The sequence below is a fragment of the Ochlerotatus camptorhynchus genome, unplaced genomic scaffold, assembly GCF_037179485.1.
Source record: "Ochlerotatus camptorhynchus isolate MF236.1 unplaced genomic scaffold, CSIRO-AGI_Acam_v1.1 ptg000092l, whole genome shotgun sequence".
NCBI classification, from domain to species: Eukaryota; Metazoa; Arthropoda; class Insecta; order Diptera; family Culicidae; genus Ochlerotatus; species Ochlerotatus camptorhynchus.
In genome coordinates, this window is record NW_027040582.1 from 207,490 (window position 1) to 220,615 (window position 13,126).

Below are 13,126 nucleotides of genomic sequence, written 5' to 3' on the forward strand. Positions count from 1 at the left end.
TATCCGAATGTACTAATTCATGATGATTCTTATCACACACCGAACAAGTTCTACCAGATCGGCAATCACGACGAAAATGGATACTTTCCTTTCTGCTCTGTTTCACGAGTGTTGATATTCAGGACTGGTGGATTTGATCTTGTAAACGTCACGAACTGCTGATCCTTGCGATCCTTTTTTCCCAGGAAGAGTGGGTTGATACTTGCCAATTGGTTTTCCATTTCAATTGTCATCTGCTACCCTCAGAAATTGGTAAAGACCAGAACATGCCTCTCATATCTGGAGGAGGCATCTGGGTGATCAAGTTTTCCTGCAAATGAGCCGGTGAAGTATGTATCCATGTGGCCCACGGGACCCACCTGGAATCATGACTCTCAAGGTGAGCACGAATAGCTCTATGTCGGTTTACAAGATCCAACAAACTCACATTTGAAGGAGCTCATCCTCTATCTTGATGAACTGGCTCTAACAGATTCTTGCTCACCAATTCCCAAATAGCCACAGATGAAACAGAGTGAGAATAGCGTTAGCGCTAGCGTTAGCATTGTTATGATATACTTCGTAGATTGGATACTAGCGACACTCACGTCTTTTCTGAAATTCTCAGTTAGACTACTTTCAGGAATAATGCTGGGGAGTAAACATTGGTTCCAATCTAAACAAGAGTAAAAGAAGCATGACTGTCGCTATTCCCAGCCACGCCCATCTTTACCATAACTAGGGATAGGGAAGGAAATGTTGATGTAGTACTTACTTAACGAGAGGTCACCGACTTAGCGACACCCTCATAAGTGCTACGGAGTTGGAGGGTTGGGTAGGGTATTCGGTTAGGATTCACCTCAAGTTTGCGATGCAACAAAGAGTATGTATTGTTTATTTGTTGTTTATTTAATCTCTCGCTAACCGGCTATCAAAAGAACATATTCATTTTGTTTAGTGATCATGAATTTTAAGAGTCATGACGGAGAGCTTGGGATCAGAGTTCTGCATTTTCTAAACAAAGAAAAGAAAATGAACTCTCCACAGAATCGCTTCATTTCGAGCAATATCATTTTCGTGTAAGTCATCGTGTTTCTTGTTATCGAGTCACGATGAACATTCCTCTTTTCAAACATGACTGGACTATCACTTGTTTCGTTCGTCAAGTGCTTCAGTTCATTTCATTTGAAGCAAAAATTTGTTCCAATTGACGTAATGAATGACTCGAAAACTGCTTCCTTTGTTTTTTTTTCCACATTCACTTCAATGCGGGGCTCTTTCGACTTGTCACAACCTGAGGACGCAGGCATCAAAATATAGTATCCGGATAATATCCGCACAATATCGGTTGCCGATAGGAATGGCATCCGGATTATATGTAGTAATAATATATTATTTTATATTAAACGAAAATGAAATTAACGATGCCATTCTGAAGTCCAAGATGGCAGCCATCGGGGTCAGGGAAAGTCTCAAATACCCTATTATATGGGTATTTTCGGAACGGGAACAACGCGTAGATTCGTATCAACCGGTTTCAATTCACTCAATTGACGAACACCAAGTTGCACCAAGCTACGTGACACCTTTCGCACCAGATCAAACCGAAGTAGCTATTCGGGATCACATCTGTGATATTACCAACGTCGACCCCTCCATGGTGAAAGTATTTAGCTAATTCCCAGGGGTAAGGATCAGCGTGACCTAAGATTTGTGTCCTTCAAAGCCACTGTACCAAGCAACGCTCAAACCATCGTTGAGGATACATGGTACTGGCCAGAAGGAGTCGGAATCCGAACCTTCGAATCTCGTGAAAAAAACTACTCGAGCCTGCGATCATCAGGAAACACTTGATTGACAAGCAACGTGTTATCGCTGCACACACCTGTACCAATACTTACAAGCTGCTCACATCGGACGTCGTCGTACTCAATGTTCCTGTCAATCCAGAATGCACTGCCTGTCACCTTATGGAAGCCCCTAAGCCTATCGACCCAGTCGCGCTTGCTGGTTCCTGTCATCTTAGCCGTTCTGGACCTGCGGTCGAAAATGGTGATAGGGGCTTCCAACCTTCTTTTTCAGGCAAGTATGTGTTCGATAGAATTATTCCATTGCCTGATGACTTTTCGTGTTCCAGCACAGCATTTCGCCTCTCCGATTTCATCAAAGCTTATCATCACACGAATAAACTCTCCAAACCAGAATGCACGGCCTGTTGCCTAATGGAAGCCCCTGATCCACTCGACTCAGTCGCGCTTGCTGGTTGCTGCCATCGTAGACGTTCTGGCCCTGCAGTTGAGCTTGGTGACGGGGTCTTTCAACCTTCCACTTCAGAAGGATTGCAAGAACACTGCATCTTGCCTTCGCCTGACGACTCCATGCATCGATGACATCTCTAATGGCCTATAACCGATACCAGAACGCACTGCCTATTGCGTTATGGAAGCCCCTAGCCCTCTTGACCCAGTCGTGCTTGCTGGTTCCAGTCGCCTCAGTCGTTCTGGCCCTGTGGTTGAGAGTGGTGACGGGGTCTTCCAACCTCCTGACACTGGCAAGTATGCGTTTAATAGAACTGTTCCATTGCCTGATGTGCCTGCATGTTCCAGCTCAGCAACTCGCCACTCTGATGATCTCCACCAAAACTTGCGAATCTACTACCAGAACGTGCGTGGACTAAGGACAAAAATTGACGACTTCTACCTGGCTGTTGGCGAAAAAGAATACGATGTCATTGTTTTGACGGAAACATGGCTTGACGAGTGCATCTTTTCATCGCAGCTATTCGGGAATAATTTTTCTGTCTTTAGAACTGACCGCCAACCACTCAACAGTAAAAAAAATCGAGGAGATGGAGTTCTCATAGCTGTTTCTACACATCTAAGTAGCTGTTTAGATTCATCAACCATTTGCAAATCACTAGAGCAAATTTGGGTGAGAATTGATATGAATGGTTGCATCATCAGCGTCGGAGTTATTTATATTCCACCCGATCGGAAAAACGATCTCAACGATATTCAACTGCACATAGACTCAATTGGTGCGGTCGCCGCTGGTCTAGGAGCTAACGACATGGCTCTTCAGTTTGGCGATTACAATCATTCAGACGTACTTTGGATATCAAATGAAAACGGTTACTCTTCTGTGGACATGGATCGTTCCCGTCTTTCAACCGCCAGCTGCGCATTGGTGGACGGATTCAACTTGCATGGATTATCGCAGCTCAACCAGATTGCAAATTCAAAAGGCCGCATCCTCGATCTAATACTTGCAAATGACATCGCTTTGCCTAATTGTACGGTTTCAGAAGCCATCGAACCACTGACTTCTATTGATATTCATCATCCAGCCATAGAGGTTGCATTATCCCATACGGTCCCAGTTTCATACGAAGCGGAGCATGATAACACCGGTTTCAATTTCCGAAAGGCTGATTTTGCTGCGATGAATTCATTTCAAACTTGCTATCGATTGGAGTTATCTTAATTCATTCCAGAACTTGGATGATGCTGTGGATTTTTTCACGAACGCTGTAAGCAGTATTATCGCTGAACATGTACCTCTTGCTGGAGCTGCACAGAAACCACCCTGGTCAACCAATCGCTTGCGAATGCTTAAACGCCACCGTTCTTCGGCCCTTCGAAAATATTGCAGCAGTCGTTCGTTGCACTTAAAACTACAGTTCAATCGTGCAAGCCGAGCATACAGGAACCACAACCGTTTCTTGTACGCTCGGTACATAATTCGGATGCAGCGCAACCTACGTACCAACCCGAAGCAATTTTGGTCGTTTGTCAAATCTAAACATAACGAAGAGGGTCTTCCTTCGTCAATGTATCTAGGAAATCTCTCTGCTGACTCAACTGCTGAAAAATGTGAACTCTTTGCATCCCAATTCAAAGTGTCCTTCAATTATTTCGCTGCGCAACCTGCTCAAGTTGAAGAGGCAGTTCGAGATACTCCACAGGACGTCTTGGACTTCGACAATTTCTACATCGATGAAAATGAGGTTGCGAGGGCAATAAGTAAACTGAAATTCTCGCTATCTGTTGGACCTGACGGAATTCCTTCAGCGATGCTGAAAAGATGTACTTCTGCGCTATGTCAACCTTTGATGAAACTCTTCAACCTTTCGTTTCAACAAGGAGTGTTTCCCTCGAATTGGAAATCATCATTCTTGTTTCCAGTTTTCAAAAAGGGGGATAAACGAGATGTCAGCAATTACCGTGGCATAACCTCCTTGTATGTATGTTCAAAGGTATTTGAAATCATCGTGAACGACGTTCTTTTTGCCCGCTCTAAACATTACATTTCGGTTGATCAGCATGGATTCTATCCAAAAAGATGGTTGCTACAAACCTTGCTGAATTTACCTCTCTGTGCATTCAAGCAGTCGATTCTGGGAACCAGGTGGACACTGTCTACATGGACCTGAAGGCTGCTTTCGATCGGGTTGATCATAACATCCTTCTGAAGAAGCTGGAGAAGATTGGTGTAACGTCTGCTTCAGTGGATTGGTTCAGGTCGTACCTAACCAACAGATCCTTGTGTGTAAAAATCGGTTCAAGTCAATCGGAGATGTTCGTTAATCAATCTGGCGTACCACAAGGGAGCAACCTGGGACCACTGTTGTTCTCCTTGTTTATCAACGATGTGTCACTGATTCTGCCACCGGGAGTGCGACTTTTCTATGCTGATGATGCTAAAGTCTACGTCATTGTAAACAGCTTTGAAGACTGTCTCGAACTGCAGAATATCTTGAATTCCTTCGAAAACTGGTGCACAAAGTACTGTATGACTCTCAGCATCGAGAAATGTCAGGTAATCACGTTCAGCAGAAAGTTCAAGCCAATCGTATATCCATATTCGTTATCCGGGCAACCTCTAGCGCGGGTACAACGTATTCGAGACTTGGGAGTTAGTCTCGATCAAGAACTCACTTTCCGGTTCCACTATGATGACATCATCTCTAGAGCAAACAGGCAGCTTGGATTCATTATGAAAATAGCTAGTGGATTTCGTGATGTTTTCTGTTTGAGGTCATTGTACTGTGCTCTAGTACGGTCAATTCTGGAATTTGGAGCAATCGTTTGGTGTCCTTATCACGATAGTTGGATTACACGAATCGAATCTGTACAGAGGAAGTTTGTACGTTATGCTTTCAGGAACCTTCTATGGCGTCATCCTCCGCATCTGACACCATACCAGGATCGTTGTCAACTACTCGGAATAGAAACGCTGAAAAATAGACGTCAAGTTGCTCAAGCGATGTTCGTCGTTAAAATCCTCAGGAATGACATTGATTCACCATCCTTACTAGCAAGAATGAATATCTACGCCCCCGAACGTTTACTACGACGACGAAATTTCCTACAGTTTGAACCCCGCAATACGCTATATGGACAGCATGATCCGGTTAGATTTATGTCAGCTACCTTTGATGAAGTTTTTCATTTATTCGACTTCAACGTACCGGTGTCCACGCTGCTACGACGGTTTACTGACCATTTTCGTAATACTTGACTAAATTTGTGTAATTTTATTTATGTATATTTGTATGAACCCTACATTATGTTATTCATTAAGACAAAAAAGTGTCAGATGAATTATATCAAATAATAATAATAATAATAATGCCAAAAATCGATATCCGACGCTATGTTTTAATCCAATATGGCGGCCATCAGGATTCAGAGAGTGTCTACTATCCTACAATATGGGTATTTTCGGAACGGGAACAACGCGAAGATGCCAAAAATCGATATTCGACTTCCAAAACATCTCCATCACATCTGTGACCGATTCCCCAAACATCTTTTTTGGAATTCATATTTGGCTATTGATTTTGACACCGTATTGTTGCAGCAAGAAAAAACCAGCAAGCAAGAAATATTTCCGGAGTTAATTGTGATTAGGACGAAACTAGCAAACTACAAATAAATTAACATTTTACATCCATCAGACGAAGCAGGCCAAGGTCTGCTACAACATTCCGAAAAAAATATGTTTTTCTATTTTCCACTATTAAAAAAATTCGGATATAGCGAAGGGCGGAAAAAATGTATTTCTAAGCAAACATACAAATAGGTTGCGCCCTTTCCTTTGCATAAAACAGCATATGGTGAAATTAGAAAGCATGCCAATGAATAGGTAAAACCCAAATTTTTTTTACAAAACAACAGTGAACATGATAGAAGCTAATGCGGATTGGTTACACAGGTACATTTTCACTTAAAACTAGAATGTTCCTGTGTTAATATATATTCGGTAAATGCGATGTTTTTCTTCAGTCGAGTATTAGTACAAGACACTGAAGAAGTCTGCACATTGTAGACGAAATACGCGTATCTGTCAGGGATAAGCAAATAAGGTACACAGTTCGAAAAAGAAGTGTAAATTTCTGTTTAATATGATGCACATAAATGGAGCGTCACATATCATATACGTTTACATTATATATCATGTAAAGTTCTGACACATTTTATGCAATCTAACAAATATTGTATACAAAAGCCCATCTTTGTAAACAACATTGTTTGCAAGTTTCTCGGTTGCGTGAAATGAAATATAAGTTTACGTGAATGAATGTTTACATCACAATTAAAATTCAGGATTTTTATCTGTGTAGTGGAATTAAATAAATGGAAATTACTGATCCTTCTTTCTCTCATTATACAGGTATTCCACTAAGACGCCCACATTCATCAGGATACATCTTGTTCATTTTCATGTTATTTTCAGTGGATGAAACCTCAAATTGTATTTCAAACCACAGTCTTTCTCTTCCACGTACTTGCAATGGAAATTATTTTGGTAGCAACTTGCAGCCACAAATGCGTTCGATTGAGCCTCCGGCAACATCCAGATATGATGAAAGCATAAATTCAACAACCGACAGGCTCAGTACATCACTTCCTGCTCGCAGGCGCTATTCCAGTGGAAATTTTCTTTTGAGAAGACTCCCGGCAGATGCAAGCTTTGGCTCACAGAAGATTAGATCACGGAAAAGGTCTAGTAATAACAGTAGTTCAACTGGAGGAAGACTCAGTAAAACGTTTCCAGAAAGCAGTCTTGCTAACTACTCAGGTGGGAATGTACTGCTTAGAAAACTCCTTGTCTATGAAAGCTTTGGTTCGCAGCAGGATGAAAACCGGAAATTGAAAAATAGCGGCCATTCAAGCCAAGCCGGTGGAAGACTCAATACGTCGCTTTCAGCAGGTAGTCTTGTTAACTATTCAGGCAATCTACTGCTTCAAAAAACTTCAAGATGATTGCTTTAGCCCGCAGAAAAAAGAATCCCGGAAGATCGAATCAAACACAACCGATGAAAATACGTCACCTTCAACGTCTAAGGCACGCTCTGATTCTCCACATGCTGCATCAATCTATAAACCAGATCCATAGGATCGGACAACTGAATTAAATTCAACATTTGATACGATTCGTTATGATTTGTCATTCCGTGATGTCTACAGTAGTACAACAAAACCTAAGAAGGTTCGTGCGAGTTCGAATGACATGAACATCGGAAATATATCCGCAGATAGGCCAGATCATCAACCAAAGATTGATTCATCAGATCCGTAATAAGTGCCATGTAATGATCCTGATTTTGAATCGGAAGATGATCAACAAAATTGCCAAGGAACGTGTTCAGGAGTTCAGCAGAGCAGACAGCATGCTTGTGTATTATTAACTAGTCTACTCAAGCTATCGGGTCAGAATCAATGCATACTGACCTTTCGTGACACGCACCAACAGCATGCAAAGCGCATGTATAAGGAAAAGAAGGCAGACGTATATGAAGGGTTAAGGGTGTTAGGACTGTGTCGTTTGATTTGCAGAAGTGCTTTCCTACCCCACACCTCCAGTGTGGAACTGCTTACTATTGTCGACAGCTTTATACACTCAACTTTACGATGCTTAGCACAGAAAGCAACCGAAACTTGGCTGACTGCTATTTATGGGACGAGACAAAAGCTAGAAGAGATTCACGAGAAGTAGGATCTTGCGTACTGCAAGGTTTAACAAAAATGGATCTTGCCATTAAATGTGTTAATTATTACTCTGATCGATGTTCAGGCCAAAACCTGAATTTTGTTATATGCCTAACTTTTCTCATGTTTATTAGAGAATGTAATTTAGTTGGGAGAGAGATGATAATCCGTCACAAACTAATGATTTCTGAGCACAGCGATATGGAGGTTGAAAGAGCCAAAAGTCGAAGTTCAATCGATATTGAAACTCCCAGAGATTGGGCCGTATTCATCGGGTCCATTGAGCGAAAGGTTCCATTCAAAATGCACGAAATGGAGCAAAAAGATTTTAAAGAATTGAAGATTCTTGAACACTATTGCAGGCGGCCAACTAAGAACACCGCCGGTCAGAAAATCAAATTTCGAGAGATCAGTATGTTCGAGTAGCACAACCTGATACTGTTTATTATAAGTACCATGTAAACAAAGATGAATTTATATTGTTCAATGTTGACACACAAGACACTCAAGTCAAGGGGAGATGCAAAAACTAACTCCAATCGCGACAAAGTCACTCCCACTAGCACCCGAAAAGCTGCAAGACGTAAAAAATTTGATGAAGTTTGTTTCGAACAAACCATATTTTGAAACATTTTTGTGAAATCTTGTACCCAAGAAAAAAGGAAGGCGGACACAGAGAGGAGGAGAGGACCATTTTGATGCTGACTTGGATCCAGAAGATGATTTGGAATCGGAAAATTAGTAGAGAAATCTTTATCATCTTTATCGTTTTGAAATTGGTCCCTAGAGTATATAACACAATATAATATTAATTTCTTTTAGTAGGACTCATTCACATTACACAGCAGCAGCATTTAATTAAGTACGAAATAAAAGCAAAAGGCTCATCTTAAACTAAAAAGTAAACACGGCGCAAAGTCAAGGACGACTCTTTCAAGGAACTTAAAACAAGGTGAATAGTGATGGGCGACACTGTCAAGCATATCTAAACAAGGCGTATAGTATTGGGCGATACTGTCATTGTCACAATTGGCCAATTTAATTAAGAGCGTATTCAGAACATTCCACATTTACGGGCGAAATAATGAAAATGACGATTTTTCAAGGGAAAACGGACAAAAATCGAGTGTTAAGCTCAAAACAAATAAAATTAGATCAATTTTACATTCAGACATCTTATTAGATGTCAAAAGTATTGCTTATCCTTTAATAAGAAATGAGATTTGTATGTGCAAACTTTATTAGCTTTTTCCTCCATTCTGTTTGTCATTGCTTGTTGCGCCCTAATCACAATTTACTCCGGAATTTCTTCTTTTCTGGTTCATCATCCGTACCACCAAGGCTTACATACCTGACATCCGATGAACTTGATAACAATCTTGAACGCTTGCTTCCAGATTCACGGTCCTCATCTGTGGAGACAGCAGTGAATCCGCCACCTTCTTCAATATCTTCATTCATAAGTCGTTCAATATTCATATCGTTGTTCATTGCTAGAAATTTTTTTGAATTTATTTTCAATTTAAATAGTCTTTAAAATGAAGATCAAAGTTTTACCGAACGTTCAGCTGTTCTGACTTCGATAAAATTAACCGAACACGGAAACAAAATCTTAGTGTGCAAAATGTAGTAAGTAAAGGAATAAAGATCAGTAAAATACTTACCGCACATTGATTGTGTATCGATGTTGTTCGAATGATATTCGTTGTAAATATTCTTCTCTACTATCGATTCACGTTTTCTTTGAAGTGTTTGTAAATATAAAATTTGGCATGGCAGGGCATGCTTTGAAATCCGCGGTTTTCTAAATTTATTTTAGTAGGCCAGAAGCTACGGCGTATACATTTCAAAGAATTCAACAATACCTCCGACGTGCAGAAACAGTTATATCGATTGTTTCACGCTCAAGTCGTCATCTGACGTGAGTATCTAGTCAATAGGTTTCGACAATGCAGCTATTGTTGCCTCTACCAAATTAAAATGAAACATCTAAGAACGAATCTGAAATCAATATTTGCTTTTAGCATTAATCCCCTAAAAACGTGCGATTGATCCCCACTTATTATCCCGACCAAATACAGCGATGAGAAAAATGCGAACGACGGCATTTAATCAAAATTCATTTCATTGCTACCTAGTTACAGAGGATGACACTTCTGAAGAATCTTTTCTTATTCCTCTCACGGTACAACAAACACGGCCTGCTGTGATGTCACCAAGTCGTCCTTCTCGGTCGTTCTTCCATCACACAAGCGTAATTGAAGGTTTTACAACGCAATCGCTAATGGCGGTGACCGTGACGGGGGTTGCTCTTCCACATCGTGAAGCAAAAAGGACATCTTTCCGTTCAAAATAGACCCCCCCCCCCCCTCTCTGGAAGGAAGGAAGATTCGTTCAAGATGAATTAATAACTCTCGTTTCTGCTGCTCCTGCTCTAGCTATTTACTACTTTGTGTACTTTGACTTCACAGTCGCCGGGCAAAAAACAGTGAATTGTGTTTCACGTTCACCCCGTCTCGTTGCTAATTCAGAATGCATTCTTCCTTCGCTCCGCGGACTGTGCGGTTATTATCGTAAAATTTTATCAACTTTTCAATAAATTAATTAGCTCCGATGAGCATCCGTATCGTCGTTCTCTGCCATCGCGCATCCATCGTCAGTCAAATCACGCCCGGTCCATTACATTGGCCATTACCATTAGCGAGCACGTGGAGGGATTCTCTGTTTTCTTTCTTTATCCTCTGCTGGAAAAAAAACTGAGCAAAAAATAGAAAATTATGATTCACTTCAATGGGGCATTAATTGCGAGATTTGAGAGGAGATAAAAGTGCGTCTGATGAACTTTATTGGATGGCCCATAGCAATGTTGGTACTCTGAAAAGTTTCAAGATTGTTTGGGATGTTATATATTTTGTGTCGGAAAAATTATATGGTACTCATCATTTGCATTCAGCAAGAACTAGTCCAATTGAACTCCTGTATGAAGCGTCTGAAAAACTTCATACGGCATTTAGAACGTCCTTTCATGGCCATAAACATTATCCTTCGCAAACTGCGTCAATGCTACTCCATATAGAGGGAAAGCTTCATCCTCGCACTACCTTCTGATCTCGCCTTTGGTGCTGGGTGGCTTTTACTGAGTCATCTATTGAGAAAAAGCACAAACGACGTGACAAAGACATTTCTACCAACTCACCGCGAGGGAGACCGGAATGTCGTCGTTACATAACTGGCCCTGGGAACGGACGTCCTTTGCTTTCCTTGGATGCACTGAAAGAACTGATCGTAAAATCACCCCGAGTCCACCGCTCAGATTTTCCCCAAGTGCATCGGTTGCACTTCTCGTTTTGCTCTAATTAATTTTTCCATCGAACAAGTATCGTAACAATGCTCAGCTCCTCGAAAGAAGGAAAATCCTGACAGGAGCCACAGAAGCAACATCGTCCCCCGTGAGGGGAGCCATTATTATTTTTAATGGACTCGCCACGCCACGAAGAGCACCGTCTCAAGGTTTGCTCCCGTAGAGTTTTTTTTTTAGCTGACTGGTTTGGTCCAAGGATTGCGGAATAAATCTACAACGATAGATATATGTGCGCTTTTCAGTATCAGATCAGGAAGCCGGTCCCGCAAGAGCAAGTGGGAGACAATGGTGATCCGGTAATTACGTACATTTTACGCAAACGGTGATGGGTGGCTCGGATTCGTAGCGATTCGCAGGAAGCGAGATTTATGACAATTCTTTTCAATACATTACGATTTGTGATACCTTCCTGCATGGGAACGGGAATAACAGAGGTGAGGAAGCGATATCAACGGGAGAAAGCACTTAACGGTGAGGTTATAATTTATAGCCAGCAGTGGAACGGTTTGGTGTGTATTGCATGGAAAACAACAGTAATGTGATTTGGAAATTTGTGAATGTCCAAAACATGTGTCCTGTCTTCACGGTTGTAGGACAAAAGGTCGAAGGGGCAAAAGGTCGAAGGAACAAAAGGTCGAAAGTAAAAAAGGTCGAAGGGACAAATGGTTAAAGGGAAAATGGTTGAAACTGTAAAACATTAAAGGGAAAACATTTCGTGCGATTTTAGCAATCATCCTGATCCATTAAAATATGTTTCTTTCTCTTTCTCTTTTAGTTGACACCTTCTTTGATGTCCACGGAAAATCACTTCACAAGTTGTTATTTTATTTCGTTTTCACCGTGAACTGACACCCGTAATAAATTCTTGGTATAATCTTAGTTGTTTGACTTTTGGATGGAGTCGACGTTTTGTCCTATTGGTTTTTTGATGATTCGATATTTTGTTCCTTCGACATTGTGTCCTTTTGAACTTTTGTCCTATCCGTTTGATCATGATTCGACCTTTTATCCTTTCGATCTTTTGTCCTTTAGATTTTTTTCAGGATTCTACCTTTTCGCCGTTCAACCTTTTGTCCTTTTGACCTTTTGTCCCGTCGACCTTTTGTCCCTTCAACCTTCTGCCACTTCGACTTTTTGTCCTTTTGACTTTTTGTCCTATTGATTTATTTAATGATTCAACCTTCTGTCCCTTCAACATTTTTTTCCATCGACCTTTTGTACTATTGGATTTTTCATGATTCGACCTTTTGTCCTAATGGTTTATTCATGATTCGCCTTTTGTCCTTATGACCTCTTGTCCTTATGACCTCTTGTCCTTATCACCTTCGAAGGGACACCTTGTGTACTTTCAACTGTTTGTCCTATTGGTTTTTTTCATGATTCGACCTTTTGTCCTATTGAACCTATTGTCCTGTTGGTTTTTTCATTACTCAACCTTTTGTCCCTTTCGCCTTTTGTTCCTAAAACTTTTTGTCCGTCAGACCTTTTGTATCTTCGACTTTTTGTCCCTCCGACCTTTTTTCCCTTCGACCTTTTGTCCCTTCGACCTTTTTTCCCTTTGACCTTTTTGTCCTTCGACCTTTTGTCTAACTGGTTTATTCATGATTCGGCATTTTGTCCTTATGATCTTTTGTACCTTTGACCTTTTGTCCTTTCGACATATTCCTATTTAGTTGAAGATGCTAATTTCAAATAACAGACTGTAGTGGTAATTTTTATACGATAGATGGAGTAGATGAAAGCATAGAGTTGATAGTTCCGTTAAAGTACGGCAGTGTGAAGATTGTATATA